The 18,120-nt window shown below is 45.2% G+C and overlaps 1 protein-coding gene and 1 long non-coding RNA gene across 4 annotated transcripts in view; one reads left to right on the top strand and one right to left on the bottom strand.

Annotated features, from left to right (window-relative positions):
• Positions 1-18,120, top strand: part of pb (homeobox proposcipedia) — a 91,441-nt gene that overhangs the window by 6,588 nt on the left and 66,733 nt on the right. The window lies entirely within an intron of this gene.
• LOC142814598 (uncharacterized) overlaps positions 8,749-18,120 on the bottom strand; it is a 496,656-nt gene continuing 487,284 nt past the window's right edge. For both annotated transcript variants that reach the window (XR_012894961.1, XR_012894962.1), the window contains one exon: positions 8,749-9,015. This is a non-coding gene — a long non-coding RNA (uncharacterized LOC142814598). The remainder of the gene's footprint in view (positions 9,016-18,120) is intronic.

Here is an 18,120-nt window from a genome sequence, read left to right as displayed (position 1 = left end):
GCGGTATGCGTCTTGTCGCCTTCGCTGACGTGACCATAGCAGAACATTTTAACATACGAACGGCCTTGGTTTCAATCGCTTTCCTCCTCTCGTAGTCTTCACCGGGAGCGCGTGTCGGTTGCAACAGGTGCATCCTTGAACGGAGAATTTCTCGAGCGGACAAAAACAAGAAAGCGCCGCGGCAGGGCGGATATCCTTGTTGCGAGCGGCAGTGCCGGGCAAAGAAAATGAAAATTTTGTGTCAATGTTGCTTAGAAAGCGTTTCTTCTTTTCACAAAGTTGAGACTGGCAGATGCGGCATGCCCTTATTCAATCGTCACTCGCGGTTTTAGTCTCAAACCAAACAAGAAAGAGAGAGAGAGAGAACGAAAAAAAAGGGGGTACGTTTGTCTGTAACCAGTACAGAAAATAACACATGTTAGTTTTATCCGTTGCTATCTAAAATCACTTGAAGTATATATCGACACGAGTGTTCGGTTAATCAACAGCTTATACTTAATCAGCGCCATCGAGTTGAATCTGATGATACTTTGCAGCACCTTATTTCGGAGCATTTGTTGAATGCGAAGCATTTCATTGCGTACAGCTAATGATATGTGGGGTTTAACGTCCCAAAACCACCATATGATTATGAGACACGCCGTAGTGGAGGGCTCCGACAATTTTTGACCACCTGGGGTTCTTTAACATGCACCCGAATTTGAGCACACGGGCCTACAACATTTCCGCCTCCATCGGAAATGCAGCCGCCGCAGCCGGGATTCGATCCCGCGACCTGCGGGTCATCAGCCGAGTACCTTAACCACTATAGACCACCGCGGTGGGGCCATTGCGTAGAGCTAGCACTTTTGGTATCTATCTATCTACCTATCTATCTATCTATCTATCTATCTATCTATCTATCTATCTATCTATCTATCTATCTATCTATCTATCTATCGTGTGAAAACCATATATATATAGCTCTTCACAAAAAGATCGCCGTAATCTTTCGCTCTAATTTCTTTCCAATTAACAAGCGTGCTCTGGTTCATTTTCTTGCGCAAGTGTTTCAAAAATTCTTGCGGCGTATAGGTTGCCGTGAAGGTCACCATTGAATCACACGTGCGACCATCTTAACATGCGCATGCTTCTTCAAATCTTGGTATACCAAGATTTGAAGAAGCGCATCAAGTGTATATACACTTGATGCGCTGGAATATTTAAGCAGCATTCTACATTCGAATCCTTGCCATCACGCTATATCAGCAAGTAGTCTCTCGACAAGAATATGTGCCAAGCGTATTCAAAGGCTGGCAGACATTTGCGATACCGCGCTCAGCTACGTAATTAATCGCCTAGCACTTTCGCGTGCCACGTTATCAACTCTGTCAACATTAAGCGTTTACTGTTGTTATCGCACTGCACAACATCGCTCAAGCGGCATCGTTCTAACTGCCGCGAACACCTAGATTGACGGTTGCATGGACACCAATTGCTGGAGCAACATTGTTTTCGGATTACTGCGAAACATGCTTACTTCCAAACAAGAATATCTGAAATTAACGCTGCCTCTTCCTGCCGAGCTTAAAAGAAGCGTCTGCGTAAACTTGAGTAGACAGTTAAAACCGCTTCCATTGCCGTGAGGCATCTATTGCGATGCTATAGGCTGTCGAGAGCCATGTTAAAACCATTGCATCAGAAACGGGTCATACGAACCACGGAAGCTACAGAACAGTTCAAACGCGGTGTTAACTTTACCTTCATTTCTTTCCGAAGTGACATACTTGATGTAGTGAGTTCTTGCTGAAGTGGCACACTTGCTCCAAGCGCACGAGTCCTTTGAAGATGGAACCCTCGCCGTGAAATAGTTCCTAGAGCGTTGTGGAGTGAAAATGTTGCTGAAGATCGCACACTTGATGGCCCATAGCACCCAGCAGCCAAGCGTTGGAAAGCAATTGCGACCTGCAACGATTCTGAAAGCGAGCACTTACTCACACGAAGCGAAGTCACATTGCTGCTGTATGCACCGTCCACGTGCTGGCCGCGAATGACCAAATGAACGGAAATGACCTCAGCGTGTGACGTCACTTCAGGTTTCGCACCAAATCCGCGCCCGCACGCCGCGTATGCATGCGATCATGCATGACATGCGATGCCTCGCAGGTTTGCTGACGTAAAAACATCGCGTTGTTGGGCCACTTCTTGCGCTGAGTGGAATTTCTGTTCGCTGCATGCGTTTTCTTTCCTTCGGTATCGTCACCGCTCAGTGAATTATTTAACTTTTATCGGTGTGTTTTATAAAAGATTTTTACGGGCGCTGGCTGTTTAACCTGTGGGATGCGTAACAATATAAAGTGAAAAAGTACGCCACGATGTGTCGGTGGTTACGCAGGGTATACGGCTGCTGGCACGAAGATCGTGGGTTCGAAGCCGGCCACGGCGGTCACCTTTTGATGGAGGCGAAACGCTGGATGCCCGCCTACTGTGCGATGTTAGTGCACCACACCATTTGCTCGAATTTTTCGGAGCCCTCCTCTATACGGCGCCTCATGGCACATCGTGGTTTCGGAACGTAAACCTCAAGTATTATAACTGAAGCATAGAGTGAACGAGGGACGACGAAAACTAAGCAGGGGGTGAAACAAACGTGCGTCCGGTTTTTTACCATAGGCAGAGATGTCGGAGTCGTGAAATAAAAATAAAGAGAGGAGAGAACACGAAAAGTGTAATACCGCTTTATTTGAGAGTACACACGTACTAACATCACGGTAAGCTACTCAGGTCTGCGGAAATCGTTTTCTGAGGTCGAGATGAGTGTTATTGGCACATATAGACGAGCTAGGTGTACATAGTTTACAGCTTTTTTTTTTCCCAACCTGCGAGCATGCGTAAATAAAATTACTGAAAGGATCCACGCTGTTACGCAAAGATGAAAGATTCTGTAAGCACGTGTGCATGGCCAGCAGATATTCACATACCGAAACACGTGAGCAACATAGCGTACAAATAGCAGTAGTAACACTTTTTTTTTTTGATGTTCAATTCATTCGCTGAGGAAAAGAGTAACCTGGTCCCACAAAGTCCTAGTATGAGTCAAATGTTTTTTTTTTCCTCTGCATGTTCAGCACAGACATTGAACATCATAAGTCCTCTTTTTTTCCGGCTAACCACGCGACACGTGCACCCTGAAGGCAAGAGAGAGCTTCACTTAATGTGTGTTGTTTTGAGGAATGGTACACACGGAATAACTCTCGTGTCTGTGAAAGCCACAATGATTAGAAAGAACGACATAAAATTAATGGTTTCACTTTATCCAATTGAGGCTCCGCATAGTTTACATTTTCGTTTTGTTTTAGTTATGTAGTTCTTGATAAGCACTTTTCATCGTTCACTTAAATTGCGTGCTAACCGGAAGCGAGGTTCAAAACACTCCCCGATATTTCATATCTTCACTTGTTGCTTATGTGAAACGAACAAAGTGGTCGTTTCACAAAGAAGCCGTTTAAGGGCCATTTTGGGAAACTTTTGCGCGATTATCATCATGTGAAATAATATTACTTTTAATTGAAAACAGCTAAGATAGAATGGCCCAATAAAAAAAAAACGCTACAACTTCTCCCACTGCGGGCGCTATAGTTCAAGCCTTGTCTCGGAACACGCTCATTATGTGTGCGTGTATTTGGACGCCTTCACCCTGTGGCACAGTCGACAAGCCGATGTCGTTGTATACTGTTGTCATTGTCGCTACCGGATTTTCCCCTCTGTGCTTATGATTCTTTTCTTGCTTTTAAATGCGAAGCATTTTTTTTCTGTTGTTCTTGTTGTTTCTCCATGCGCCGCTAAACCGTTTCCTCCAATTCATTGCTGTTCTGTGTACATAGCGCCGCACAAATGTTGAAGGACATACAAAGAGGAAACAAACAAGTGCTGACTCACAAGTCCGTGTCCTTCGTCTATTGTGCGCGGTCTGTGCAGTTCAGCAATGAGTCGGTACCACTTCGTCCAGCTTTCGAGCTCTATTGTTTCCTTTAAGGCCGCCCTACATGGCCCTCTTGTCGACGTTTCCAGCGGTTGCCCCAAACCGATTCTGTTAGAAGCTTATGCGATTCTTGAATTTCCACCATTGTCTTGACCATGAAAGAATGAAGGGAGTCGACGAAAGTCGTCAGTTGGTTTGCAACTTATCAGCGATGCATTTAAGCACCTCCAAGTCCAAAATTTGCTAAAATCAAAGCTTGGTTTCAAGTTCGGGGCAAGCGTCAACGGCATTGCTGGAAATGGTATATTAAAGACTCTGTACAAAATAAAAGGAGAACTATTCAGGAAGTTTCTATGTCAGCCAGCAGCTAGCATTCGTCTTCTCATTCTGATCAAAACCAAACGAGCACGGACGTCAAACCTTAAGGATGCGTGTTATCTGAGTGAACGATGCGGTATACCACGCAAAACTAAAAAGACCGTGGTGACATGTGCGTTCTCCCTTCATGTTCTTTACACCTCAAACTTCCACAATCCCTTTTATCTCTCTATGGTGTAGGGTATAGCATACACCAGTTAGTCTATAGACAACCCTGCCTTTGCACTCGTGGAGCAGTGGTGCCCGGCTGCTGATCCTGAGGTATTTGGTTCAATCTCTGTCCCGTTGGTCGCATTTCGATGGTTGCGAAATGGTAGATGCCTGTGTATTGTGCGTTTGTCAAGGCACGTTCAAAAGCATCAGGTGGCCGAATTTTGTGGAGCTCTCACTACTGAGTCCCTCGTTATCATGTCCTGAAACTGGATGACCAGCCGTTTACTCAGGAAAAGATCTTCGGTATACATTGTCTTCAAGTATATACATCAGCCCAGACAGCCGCGCGAGCCCTTTTACAGTTCTTGCATCACTGACTGGGTGACCACCCGTGAATCCCTGCACTCTGTGTGTTGTGTCTAATGTGTCTCTGTGCTTCTCTATCTTTCTTTTACTCCCTCATTTCCCTCTCATCCCGTGTTGAGAAGCAATCGGCTGGCTAACCTCGCTGTCCTTCCGCTTAAACTTCCTCTCTGTAGACAAATAGTATGTAGTTAACATCCCTGTCTTTCCTAAATTGCTCCTCTCTTTCTCCGGGACATAAGATCCCACGTATTAATATTATGGTATCTCCACTCCATCCGGTCTTCCTTCCTTCCTTGATCAATTCCTTATTTTCGATGTACACCCACGTGCACAAAGCGATCGGTATTACAAATCGGGATTCCGCCTTTCGTGTCCTTTGTTCTGACTACCGTCCCGTTTTCTTGTACTGTTGCGTGTCAAAACGAAGTGAAGCCTTAAGGTTGAACCATATATATCCCAAAAACAAATTATGAAATTGACACGTTGTACGTCGTGTTTGCTTGCCCGTGTGCCGGTTACTGCAGTGTGTAAGAGTGCAATATAAAACAGACACTTTAATCTATAGGGTAGCGTCGAGTCGTCTTCTCATGCTCCCATCCATTCACTGCAGTGGGCTTTGTCATCCGTCATCGGGAGGCAAACCGAGAGGCGGTCAGGATGTGGAGCTCTGGTTTCTTGCCTAGGCGCTGCGGGCTTTTGTTGATGCTGAGCGCGCATTTCGATTCAAGTAACTGACGCGGCGGAGCAGTGAGCCGCGCGACGAGTCTTTGGAGGACGAAGGCTTCCTTCTTATCTGGCATTGTGCGCTCGCATGTACGCGGACATTGAATATCAGTCGTCGTCGTCGCGGGCCCGAAAAAGAAAACATATAGCAGCGAGCATCGTTTGACGAATGGAGTCTCTTCTTACCGTGCTTAACACTGGCAGCCTCTGCGGACGAAAGAGGTCGCTCAAAAAAGCCGGGTGGTTCTTGTCACGTCGCGGTGTAGAGGCTGAGAACGTCATACACACCGAGTGTGGGTGCTTCTCGTGTGTAGACGAAGTCACGTGTTGCCCTTGCGTGTAAAGCACAAGCCCAAACTAAGGTAATGGGCACGGATAATGGAGAAGTGAATTTAGTGGGCGATAAATTCACGTAGGACTCCAATCGCGTGCCTCGTCGCAGTATTTGCGTGCCTGGGTTTATTTGTTGAAACGGTACCGCCGAAGACGTAATCCGTTTGAGTGATGTGGCTTTAATCGTATACCTGAAGGAGATCGGCATATTAACTGGGTGCGAAATGTTTTACGAAAACACGACGCTTTGTTGTCAATTTAGAAGCTATATGCGTTATTCTTGAGTCTTTCTGGAAGAGCTCAGGCGGAGGTGTTCAACAAATTTATTAAGGCATGTAGAAAGGACGTTGCCGAAAGCATGCCATAAGTACATTGCAGTGTGCTAATCATGCGAGTGTCAAAATAAAAGAAATAATTAACCCACGATAATTGTAATGAAGGCTCGTTGTACACTGATCTTCGCGACACTTCATTTCTCACCACGTGGCCTCTTTCCTTACAGACGTGGCTGAAATAAATGGATCTCGTGGGTCGTTTCACCACGCGAGCAGATTGCAGAGCGAGTGAAATGTGGCACGCGTTTGTAAGCAATGTACAAGGAATGTGGGTAAGCGTATTTGTTTGGAGATGGCTCTTTACCCTAAACAACGCGTCATCAAGCCACCGCCATCTTCGATTTAACGTGGCTACGAAAAGAAGGGGGCAAGAGGTGAATGACCAAACTTAACACGAAAAGCAGTCTTCGCAAATATAGCGTCCCCGTCGTTCTTCGGCTTCGGCTAGTAGCTTCCCTAATAAGAGATGCCGTAAACAGCAGCCGCCCGCCTCGCCGTGTCCATATGCCGGAGTGGCATGGTCCTCAAGATTTCTCATGATTTTGACCCCATACCTTTGGCATTTCACTGTACATGCAGTTCGTTGCATATAACGCGCTATGCCAGTGCCCGAACTTTCACACTACGCGGTATGGGCTGTTAGAAAACAATACGATATAGCGCTCACTCTCTGAGCAAGAACTGTCCAAGATATCAGCTTGCCGTCATAAGGTGGTGGGAGTCGGTCTTGCGTTGTTGCGGCACAATCAAGGTCGATATACAGCGGCGGCCACGTCTGTGTATAGAATTCGCCAGCAGATAGTTTATGCTCTGTGAGGCGAAACATTGGAGCAGCATCGGGCACTGGCGTGGTCTGCAGCTTGACGACAATTAGACCGCGCATGCTCCTGATACACCACTTGAGAGCCCTAAACTGCCTCGAGGTTTCGCCAAGCAGAGCAGCAGCCGGCTACTCGCGCGCTTTACAGAGACGTGGCTGTGGCTGTATACACATATTCAGACCTGTACGGGCGTTGTTTCGTAAACATTCCATACATCAGTGCGCTTCGTGTTCTTTTTCCCTCTCACGCATGCATTATGCTACGTATTGGCTGTGTTTTCTCTTGCTTGTCGGGTCTGGGTTGGTCGCAAATAGATTTTCCGACTTCGCACGCAGTTCTTCGAGCGACTACGCTGCTGCACATTATTAAGCTTTCCTGTCCGGAGTATTGTTCTAAATGCGAACCATTTCTTGGCGTAATGCAAGCAGTTTGGGTATCTATCTATCTATCTATCTATCTATCTATCTATCTATCTATCTATCTATCTATCTATCTATCTATCTATCTATCTATCTATATCTATCTATCTATCTATCTATCTATCTATCCGCTTACGTCTGAGTGCTTTCGTGATCCCCCTTATTTTGGCGTGAACCAAAATTAGCATGGAAGGGTAAGATGGTTTGACAAATATGACGCTTTCTTCATGAAATAAATAATGCCACGATCCAGTAGCGTATGACGTCAAACATTTCCCGCATAGCAGTGGCGCATACCCGCCCACGGGCATGTGCCACAGGTGATTGGCAATTAGAATCTACCCAGGAACGCGAGAACATAGACCGGTAATTTCAACGCGTGAGCGTTAAGAAAAAGCTGACATCGGCAGCGTTGATTCGACGAATGCAGAGCATCTATGCCAGGGTATCAGCAGGCATCGAACCCCAACATTCTGCGTGGCAATCAAGTATTTTGCCACAGAGACACGCCAGGTCTCTGAATTACTTTTCAAAAAGTCCCATATATGTTCCTGAAACTTCAATTTGGTTTCAGTGGCGGCTATCTAATTTTATAAACATCACATATAGATACTCATATATGATATGGTCGCCACGTCTGGTTAACGTCAATTATAGTTATAGGTGCCATCCATTGAAGTTGAATTATGTAACAGTGTTCCAGGCTACCATGCTCGAGGGTACCAGCGCTTCATATCGGCTTATCGCTTTGAGTGTTGCAAATGTGCATCTTCCAGTTGGCATTGTTGCGCAAGTGCAAACAACTGCTTATATAAATATCTGCAACTGTTCAGCGCAGATCTGTGCGTGCAACATTTGTACATATATTTAGCGTCGTTTTATAGCGTGTCGCTCAGTCAAAAAATCGCAACACATTCACCTTCCCTCCGCATGCTTCAAATAACGTTGATCTCCAAGGTATGTGGGATCTAGCGAATTTTCGTGTATTTCGCATATTTTGTATGGCAACTATGTTGTACGATATCTTCAGCATGATATGGAGGATGTGCAGGGGCTATAGTATGAGAAATAAATTTTATCTCCAGAGTGATGGCGGCCCACTTTACAATTGCGGCGAAATCACTTGTTTTCATCGTGACTGTATTAGTATAAGTGTGGACTCTAATGGCTGGCAACGCCGAAGCGCAACGTATGTGAGTATGGTGCGCCACTTCCGCACTTGCGATCTTTGCGACATCCAGAGGAGTTCCTTGCGGCCACACGATATACAACAAAATATATTCTGAAGCAAGCATTCTTTGACCGAATTGTCACTTCCGTCGATGACGGAAGTGGCAATGCCATACACTTTCGGATGAACACAGGCCTCAGCGAAAAATTGTATTCCTTGCTGTTCTATCATCTCCGTGTGTGCTGCGCTTACTTAATCCCTCTCTCCCATTTTACTACACGGTTCCCAACCCAGGGTAGCAAGCCAGATTGTGCTTCTGGCTATACTTCACACCTTCCTCGCCTGTTCTTCTCTTCTGCAAAGATAAAGAAAGAAAATGTACAAATTAATAAATACGATAAAATATACGTGTAAACAACTATAGGTTGGTGTCTTGCCACGTATTTCTGTCATTGAGGATACCGGTAAGTTTTGAAAGGCCTGCTTGAACAAGATCTTGTTGCGCGGTTCTTAGCTCTTTCGCTCTTTGCATTTCTCTTTAGCTATGGCTGTGGCTTTGACCGATATACTTTGTAGATCTCGAAAAAATTTTTTTCCACCTTTTATTGTGAAAGACGGTGATTGACAAATCAATTGCACGGTTTCGCGCCAGACTATATGTGCAAATAATCCTGTACGACGCCGAGAAGAGGGTGTCCTTCAGGAAAAAAAAAACAAGAACAAAGGTTTGTAGGCTATTTAAAGCTGCTCAGCACCCGACATAGAGGTGGTATATAATTTCGAACGGATATACGAACTCAGTTGTTGTCTTGATCGGTAGTCATTTATTGTCTTCAAGTAAGTGTCATCATTTTTTCGGCGTTATGACGATGATTATGGCCTTGTGGTCGCTATGGTACACACTGACCCACATGGCAGCAAGCTAGGACGCATTATTAGCCAGAGTATAACGTATACCAGTGGCCAGTGTGGTACTCAGTGGTGGCGTTTGGCGGATTTGCATGGCACATGCGTTTTTTTTGGCGCAGATTAAGAATACATGACACCCTAGACACATACTACTTTCGAGTTAAAAATGGATTATCATTTTTTTGTAAACTATTCTCACATGGACCATTCATGCCGAAAAATAACGTCAGTGGGCTCAAAGTGTTTATTTATCTTATCAAGTCATCTGTACTGCCACGGGCCCAATAATTCTACGTCAGTAAAAAAAATTGATGCGTTCAAGAAGTTATTCGCACGTTTTTGCATCTCGTGTGAACGGTATAGTCTAGCGTTTTCCGGATATAGCTGGATAACCTGTAGCGAAAAAAATGCTGGAAATTGCACTTTCGAAACATCTGTTTTCAAAATGAAGAGATAAAAAAACTTGAAAATGGTTTCCTCATCACAAAAGTATGTTTTTTTCTTTTCATTTTGTGAACTAGCTCCTCCATTTGAACAACATCGTCCTTTGGCTCTAGTTCAAATTGTCTTGCTTGCTCCACTATGACGTATGGGCGAACAGGAGACATGATACGAAACATGCGCTGTGTCTTTCCCGCTTGCACGAACGCGGACGCTAGCTTCGGTTGAACTGCTACAATGACTGTATCACTGTAACTATTACGGTGTTGCAGTGGTCATACCCCCAAAATGGGCATTTCCTATTCTTTCGGTGTAGGTCAAGCGTAGAGTAACAAAACGAGAGATGCACATAGACGCATCATCGAGCTGCAGTACAGTTTCAATGATTCATCTCCCGGCGCCACGTCGCCGCTACTTTCCGAGCTCCACGAATCCGAGAAGCATGGTGGGCGACACTTGCGTGCGCCGCTTAGCCGCGACAATAGCTGTTATTACGGAACGCGTGCACCTCTCATTACGAGCGCGCGTTCAGTTTGCAGGGTGGCAACCTTTTGTCTTCCCGAACGCCCGGTAATAAAGCAAGGAACAATACAAGTGAGCAAAAAAAGACACAAAAAGAAAGCTACGAAACGCACAAAGTTGTGTTTGCCCTACGACGGCGGAGTTGACCGCACAGTGGTCCGACCGAGTTCCCGGATGCGTCCGTTAGGCCTAGCTACTGGTCCGCGTTGGTGTGTGCTTACGCGTACGGGTCGCGAACTCTGCGTGCATGTACGACGACCGGGGCGTTACCGCGGGCGCCGGAGTGTAAACCAATGCGCCCCGTCTGACGGGGCCTGCGCAAACATGCGAAATATCGATTTCAAGGTAAAGAAAAGGAGATGAGTGGCATGCGGCGTCTCTGTAGCATACGAAAACGTGCTTCGAGGGTTGCTGGTCGCCGTACCAGACTCTGCAGGTTTTCCTCGTTTCCATGGCGTGGTTGTGGTATAGAGACGCTCTTAGTCTCTCTTCTGTACAGCTCTGCTTGTTTGTTTGGTTTCTTGGGTAAATATTTCGTCTAAACTATTTACTTCACATTCTCGCCTCTCCGGTCGTGCGTCGGGTGTCCTTCTTCTGGGGGCGTAGTTTCCCGTCATTATGGTCCCGGTGCGGTTGCGTAAGCAAGCGCCGTCGCCTTTGTTTGAGTTGCCGCAGCGACGGCCGTCGTTGTCGCAATCGTCGAAAACGAAAAAAGAAACAGCAAAAGAAGTCGTGCAGCCGCCGCCAACTCGGATTTGAGGACCGTCTCGACGACGTGGAAGCCCGGGTACGGCTTTGCAGAGAGGAGACGACGTGCGCTTGTTTTCACAATATGCCATGTGTGTATATGCATCGATGTGAATGTGACATATACGGATGTGTACGAGTTTGGCTGCGTAAAAGAAACACAGAGGGCATACCGAAGTCTAAGCTTAAAAACAGCGATGGGAAGCACATAACGCCTCTCTAATTTTTACTGCAAGAGGCGTCTCTCAACACAGTCGCTGTGTTAGCGAAACGTGTCACACACCTTGTCTGGGAGATTATAATGAATCTAGATTCGACATTGTCATATCGTGACTGGATATATGGAGCGATATTGTATTTTAATTGTGTTATACAGACACTGTTATGTTCATACTGCGTCGTAGTGGTTGCCTGATTGGGGAAAAAAGTGCACGCATATTGATTCATAGCCAGAAAGAAAATAATTGTCTATACAGTTATAATAGTGGACACAAGAGCATCTCAACATTGTGTCGTGCGCCACCAGTAAAGAATTAATGCATTATTTTGTGACTTCAAGGCGTCAGGTTTTTTTTTTCTCGTTTATTGGACGGAGCAGATGTAACTAGATGCGCCCTTTAGACGATAATGAAACTTCCATTAAAAATCTCCGTCTGATTCGCGAATCGTCGGTGATCGTTGGAAGGTCGATACGTTTGGGCGCGCAGTTATCAACGAAAAGCGTCAAAATTTATCAATTGTTTGTTGATCCAATCAACTTGGCATGTATAGTTCTTCCATCGCATTTTTAGAGCCAGGAGTACTGCATGACACTGTCGTTTCTGCTCCTAGCACTTCTGATCAGGAACTTACTTCCGATTATCGGTATGTTCGAGAACAGTTTTGCGAAAAAATAATAAAACTGGCACGAAAACAATGTTTCTCGTACGAGCTAGGTCATATTAAGTTTACATGATATAAAGCGTACGTTTACTTAGGAGAAGGGTAAATAACTGTAGGAATAATTAATCGCAATGCCGTAAATGAGTATATTGGTACAGCAGACGCTTTTCTTGCGAGTACCTGGTAGCGTAGCGCCACCTCGCGGAGCGGATTTCAACCATGCGCTTCTTTCCACACGGCCCCCGGTATTCATTCGGCATTGCAACAAAACGCGATGATAACCCAAGGAATAGAGAAAGGCGTACGAACGCAGAAGTGCGATGGCTAGTATATCAAGCATCAAAATCGAGAGTTACAAGGTCACGTACAGATCTCTAAACAGACCGGTAGTCCGTGCGGAGCTAACCGAAAGCTTTCAACATCATGAACCGGCACGTGCTCTCGTCATCATCTTCTTCCTCTTCTGTTTCGCTCCTGTGTGCCGTTTGTCCGGTGTGAGATGCACCAACTATGATGACCGAGAGAACGAGGGTGGAGAGACTCAAAAGATAGAAAGGAAAATTGAGAGACAGAGAAAGAAAGGGAAGAAAGACAGTAAAAGCTTGACGTATAGACAAAAGGTTAAAGAAAGAAAGAAAGATATAGAAAAAAAGGCAGACACAAAAAGTTATAGAAAAAAAGAGAGTGTGACAAAAAGGCAAAAAAAAAGATCGAGAAACAGAAAGGTATAGGTAGACAGAGAGAGAGATAAATGAAAAAAAAATTGTTAAAGCGCGCGCCACAGCGAAATCAAGTAACTACATTGTACTATACTTGCAAAACACAGACTGACTACTTCGAGCAAAATAAACTTTGATAGATTGTTTCGCATACTGAATCACTCTCTCTATTTCCATTATCTCTGGACTGCACTCGTTTTAAGTGAAATAAGTTGAGTGTTTAATACAGTTAATGTTGCTTAATCATATGAAGCAACCTGTACTGAAGCCGACTGGACCACGCTTTGATTAAAGGTAGCAAAGGAAGGGTATTCTGCTTAAGTTTGTTTTGCGCGTGTAAATGAAACTTGACCTCTAAGCACCGTATACAAAATCGTGCCCTGTGGACGTGCATTTAGTGCGTGTGTCAGTTGCGTAATACAAGACTGCACGTAGAGAGCAATTACGGTAAGGTTTCCATTTTGAAATGTCAAGCAAACGAAGCCTGTAGGCTAAGGCGTGCCTGTGCATGCTGGAAAAGCATTCTACCGAGGCTTCCCGTCACATGCTTACAGCAATGTGAAATTCAGTCATCGTTGCCTTTGTCTGCAGGGCTGACGGCTGTTATCACTATATCCGTGCAAACCATACAGGATTTTCGTTTTCATAACCGATCGATACCGAGTGGCTCGTTTAGCAGCCTGGAGCCCGGAAAGAGGTAACTCTGGAGAGAAGGAAAAATTTGTATCAGGTATTCTGACAAGAAGTAGAAATAATACATATTCGTTATCCCGAGTTTTTCATCGTAAACTTATATTTACATATATAGTATACTAAGAACGTATTATCCCCCTTCCTGCACAAGATAATGTAAGCGAATGTACGGTGGCTAATCACCCCGAACCATAATGAAGAACATTTTTTTTTATTCACGGAGAGGTACCTTTATGAAAACACTGTTTATGCTGCGATCTTGGTGGCATTCCAAAGATAACAATACAAGAGAAGCTGGCTTGGTCATATCGAAAATAATTGATTGTAGACAGACAAACCCATGGTTTTATACGATCTACGCTTTGAAACCTCATCACATTTTATAAGATTTGCTTCATCGCGTCATTCATCTTTACTTGTAACTTCTGGAACAAGACTATTTCACTTATAGTTTTAGTTTTTTATTTCCCAAACCTTGTGGCGCTTGTGGTTAACCGGATTCTAGAAGAGGCAAACGTTAATTTGTTGATCGATGGTGCCATCTAGCGGAGCTAAGATCGATCAGGCAAACACAGAGCTATTATTACAGTAACTAAGCATATTCAACTTCACTGCTGGTGTTAACTACAGACATTATTGTGATTGCCTACGCGTTACACCTTTAAAGATTCTTCCCAACAGGAACACTCACGGAAAGCATGTTCTTGCGAGATTATAGAAGGCGTTTATCTTTAGCAGTTTTTTGCTAGGGAGGGGGACTGCAAAGAGGTATGCCCGAGTTGTCTTATAATGAATTGGGCAACGTGAGAGGCCGAAGTGTGTTATGTAATGTACAGTTTGTTAAGTCTAACTAGTATGCTCTTGCAGCATGAGATGTGCCCAAATACTGACGGAGATTTGAACCACACTCGGATTTTTTCTTCGTGTACTTCTGTCCGCGCGTACCGCAACTTTTCAACAACTCCGCAGACTAGTGCCTCTAGCAGCATGCAGCATAAATTTTTAGCAAAATTATGTATACACATCCAATTATTAGCATCTGGTAAAATGAACTATTAGATCCCTACTAAAAGCAATGGAAGCGCTGCTATCGTACAGCCGCCGTGGCAATGGTGGACAGTGCATGAATTTGTCTAGCCTTCGTGCTTGCAGCTTACACTCCACTTGTCGCTTTTGCTTACTGTTGTGTTTTGGCTTCTGTTCCCTTTTGTGTTTCGAATGAAGCAATGGCTCGTTGTGAACCTCGTCAGCTCATTCGAGTTGGTAAAGAAGAATGGGTCGAGGTGGTGAAATGAAACTAGCAATTTTGTTTCTAGTAGTTACCAATTTGAAACGTTAAAAAAAAGTAGCTGCAAGCAGGAGAAAGAAAATAACTATATAGAGTCGTGAAAGCGGCCGGGTCACGCACCTGGCCCGCACCAACGTATGGACCGGTGAGCCGAGCCTGCCAGTCATTTGCCACACTACTAATGATCAGCTGTGAGCTGATCATTGGTAGTGTGGCTGCGGGAAAGCGTCTCCCACTCCTCCAAGGTGAACGTTGACTAGCCGAAATAACGCAACTCAGGCGGATCTATGTACTCCTCATTATTCCCATGATGGCAGAAGTGACATGATTTGCAGCTACCTCCGACGGCCATATAGTACATTATGATGAAACTAGTATGATAATAACAATAATTCTGGGGGTTTACATCCCAAAGCCTCGCAATTAATATAAGAGACGTGGTAGTGGAGTGGCGCCGTAAATATTGACCCTCTGGTGTTCTTTAACGCGCGCTATATCTAAGTACACTGACATCGCCGCCATCCAAATGCGGTTGCCACATCTGGGATTCGACTCGGCGACCTTTAAATCATCAATCGAGCACCGATACCACTAGACCACTGCAGCGGGTGTATACCGTCAAACTCTGTACTCCGAACCTGAATGGTTTGATATAGCCTATGCAGCGAAAGAGAGAAATGGGCTGGTTGTTTTGAGTCAATATTAAAACAGCGCCAATAAAGACGAAGTACAAAGGAAGACCGCAACACGAGCGGCGACTGACGAGTGGTTGTTTTCTTCAGGCGATACAGAAAAAAGGATAGGGAAGGAGAACAAAAGATGACCTAGGTACGTCACAAAAGACTGCACTCGTAACATAATTACGTCTTTCCCAAGCTTACGTCAGCTGGCCATCAAGTAACGCAATCGACGGTGCGCCAACACACGCGCAACCTTATGCGAGAATCCTCTCTCTCTCTCTCTCTCTCTTATTCGAGAATCTGTGCGTCTATAAACGGTAGTCATGCGGCAGAATTGTATAGGTCCCACCGTAGGTGGCACAGTGGGCACACAATCGCGGACAACTCGGTGATGTGGGCCGACAGCTGACCTTGTCAAGTCTTTCTTGGTTCTTCGTCTTTCGCGCTGCTCCAATACGAAGGTATGCTATACGCTACACATATTAGCCTCGTACTGCCCATCCGTTTAGCATATGCGCAACAACCGTCTCAGTTGAGAGTCGGCGGGCGCGCACATGCGCTGGCGGCGTGGTTTCACGCGCGAGGCTTTTGGGCGTCGCCGGCGGAGCGGCAACGCGCGCCTGCGCGCGGCCGCCAGAACCCGTTCGGGGAAAAAAAAAGCGACACGAAGACGGCACCTTCTTCATCGTGCCGCCGCTTTCGTTTCTCCTTTTTTTCCTGCCCCTATACGCCTCCTTCGCCCTTGCGGAATGGGCGAAACAGTGCAACCGAGCGAAAGGCAAGACGCGAGACAAGAGTCGGATGCGATGTACCGTCTTTATTCGAGTCTAACTCGACGTCGTTTTGTCGCGCGATGATTTCAATCGTAAACGTAAGCGTCGGCTTAATCTCGACAACGAAGCCCGGACTGGAAACATGTCTAACACAGAGCCATGCAATTGCTTGAACTATATATGAATACGCGTCACTCAGGCCAATGATTTCAGCGTGGGCCAAACGAAAGTGGATGGCATATAATTGAACGAGGGGAACCTTAAGTACCCCTTTCTTTGTTTGGCAAAGCCTCAATTGAAACCAACAAATAACCAAGCCAAGGAAGGTATAAGAAACGTAAATTGTACTGTTTTAAGTGTATTGTAGTAATTGGGTCTTAGATGAAACGAAAGTGATGTAAACGAAACGACAACTTGCCGTCGGCAAGGATTACAGCCTTATAATGTTGCAAGTTCGGTCCTTGCTGACGGCATGACATGACAAGAACTTTATTTAGGTCCCGAGGGTCAGATCTCCACACACACAACTCTCTTTAGAAAGGCACGTTTACTCCTTTCAGGAGAATCGCTGGACACCTTACTCTACAAAATGGAGTAACCGTCTCTTCTTAAATAGGGTTATCAATCCCGCAGCCCTCTTACAGAGAGTCAACATGATATTTAGGGGAGCCATAAGCTTCCCGGCTTATCATGTCGGTGGCTCCGCCCATGATGGGACCGGAAGTCGAAGTTCCGTCGCGATGTCCTGGACGGCGTGGAGTTGTGCATGAAAGCTGCTGCTCTTTAGATATGCATCCCATTGCTCCTTCGTGATGGGCGGAGAGGCGTTAAGGGCTGGGCACAGCCAGAGCATGTGAATAAATGAACGTGAGTCGTGGCCACATTTGCGGCACGACTGCTAACGATCGGGGTCTATCCGGTTAAGGTATCGAGGAGTAGGATATGAAGGGGTTCTTATTCTTATTATTCCAGTTACTTAAGTCTCCTGCTTCTGTTCCGCGGTTATTGCCTATCCTAAGTAGACATACTCTTTCACAACTTCTAGTGCGCTATTACTTATCTCGAAGCGCTGTTCTCTTTCGAGGTTGTTGTACAGTGCTTTCGTTTTCTGCAGATTTATTTACCGATTCCTGAAAAGAGGGATGAGCCACGTTTTTTTTGCTTTTTTGCACATTCGTAACTGAAGCACTGCAAGAAACACATCAACATGAGATGATGAACACTCAACTTGTCAGCAGTTCAACTTAAGGCGACCGCTTGCCACTTATAATTTGCGAAGAACAACACAAACATGAAATACACAGGTCTTATTTACCAGAGGAAGGAGGAGGAAGACAGTTTAAGCTCAAAGACAGGGAGGTTAGCGATTTCTTAGACCGGCTCGCTACCCTGTGCTGGGCAAAGGGTTGAGGGGTGAGGGGAACTCTCTTGGCAACATTTCCTTTTAACATCTTTTATTTAACAGATATAACGAACATCACTGCGGTAGCATTGTTCTTTTTTTTTAATCATGAAAGTGTAATACAACCGCACAAACTTGCAAATGTTTTTGCGAACAATGAAGGTCATTTCAGATTGTTTCGCTTTAATGCCTGCCTAGTTGACATATCAATGTCGTGCGTTTCGAATGAAACTTTTTCCGCATGTCAAAACAAGCAAATTTCCGGATCTCGTCATTATATGTAAGTACGCGTATATTTGATATTTCGTGTCCCTTCATTAAAGTTTCTATTGATTTGGCCGGTGCTCGAGAACTGTAGCATTCACAAAATTATTCTAGTGGTGTGGGAATGGTGAATTCTCAGA

The sequence above is a fragment of the Rhipicephalus microplus genome, chromosome 4, assembly GCF_043290135.1.
Source record: "Rhipicephalus microplus isolate Deutch F79 chromosome 4, USDA_Rmic, whole genome shotgun sequence".
NCBI classification, from domain to species: domain Eukaryota; kingdom Metazoa; phylum Arthropoda; class Arachnida; order Ixodida; family Ixodidae; genus Rhipicephalus; species Rhipicephalus microplus.
Note: the sequence above shows the minus strand (reverse complement) of the source record. Positions and strands in the feature narration are given on the sequence as shown.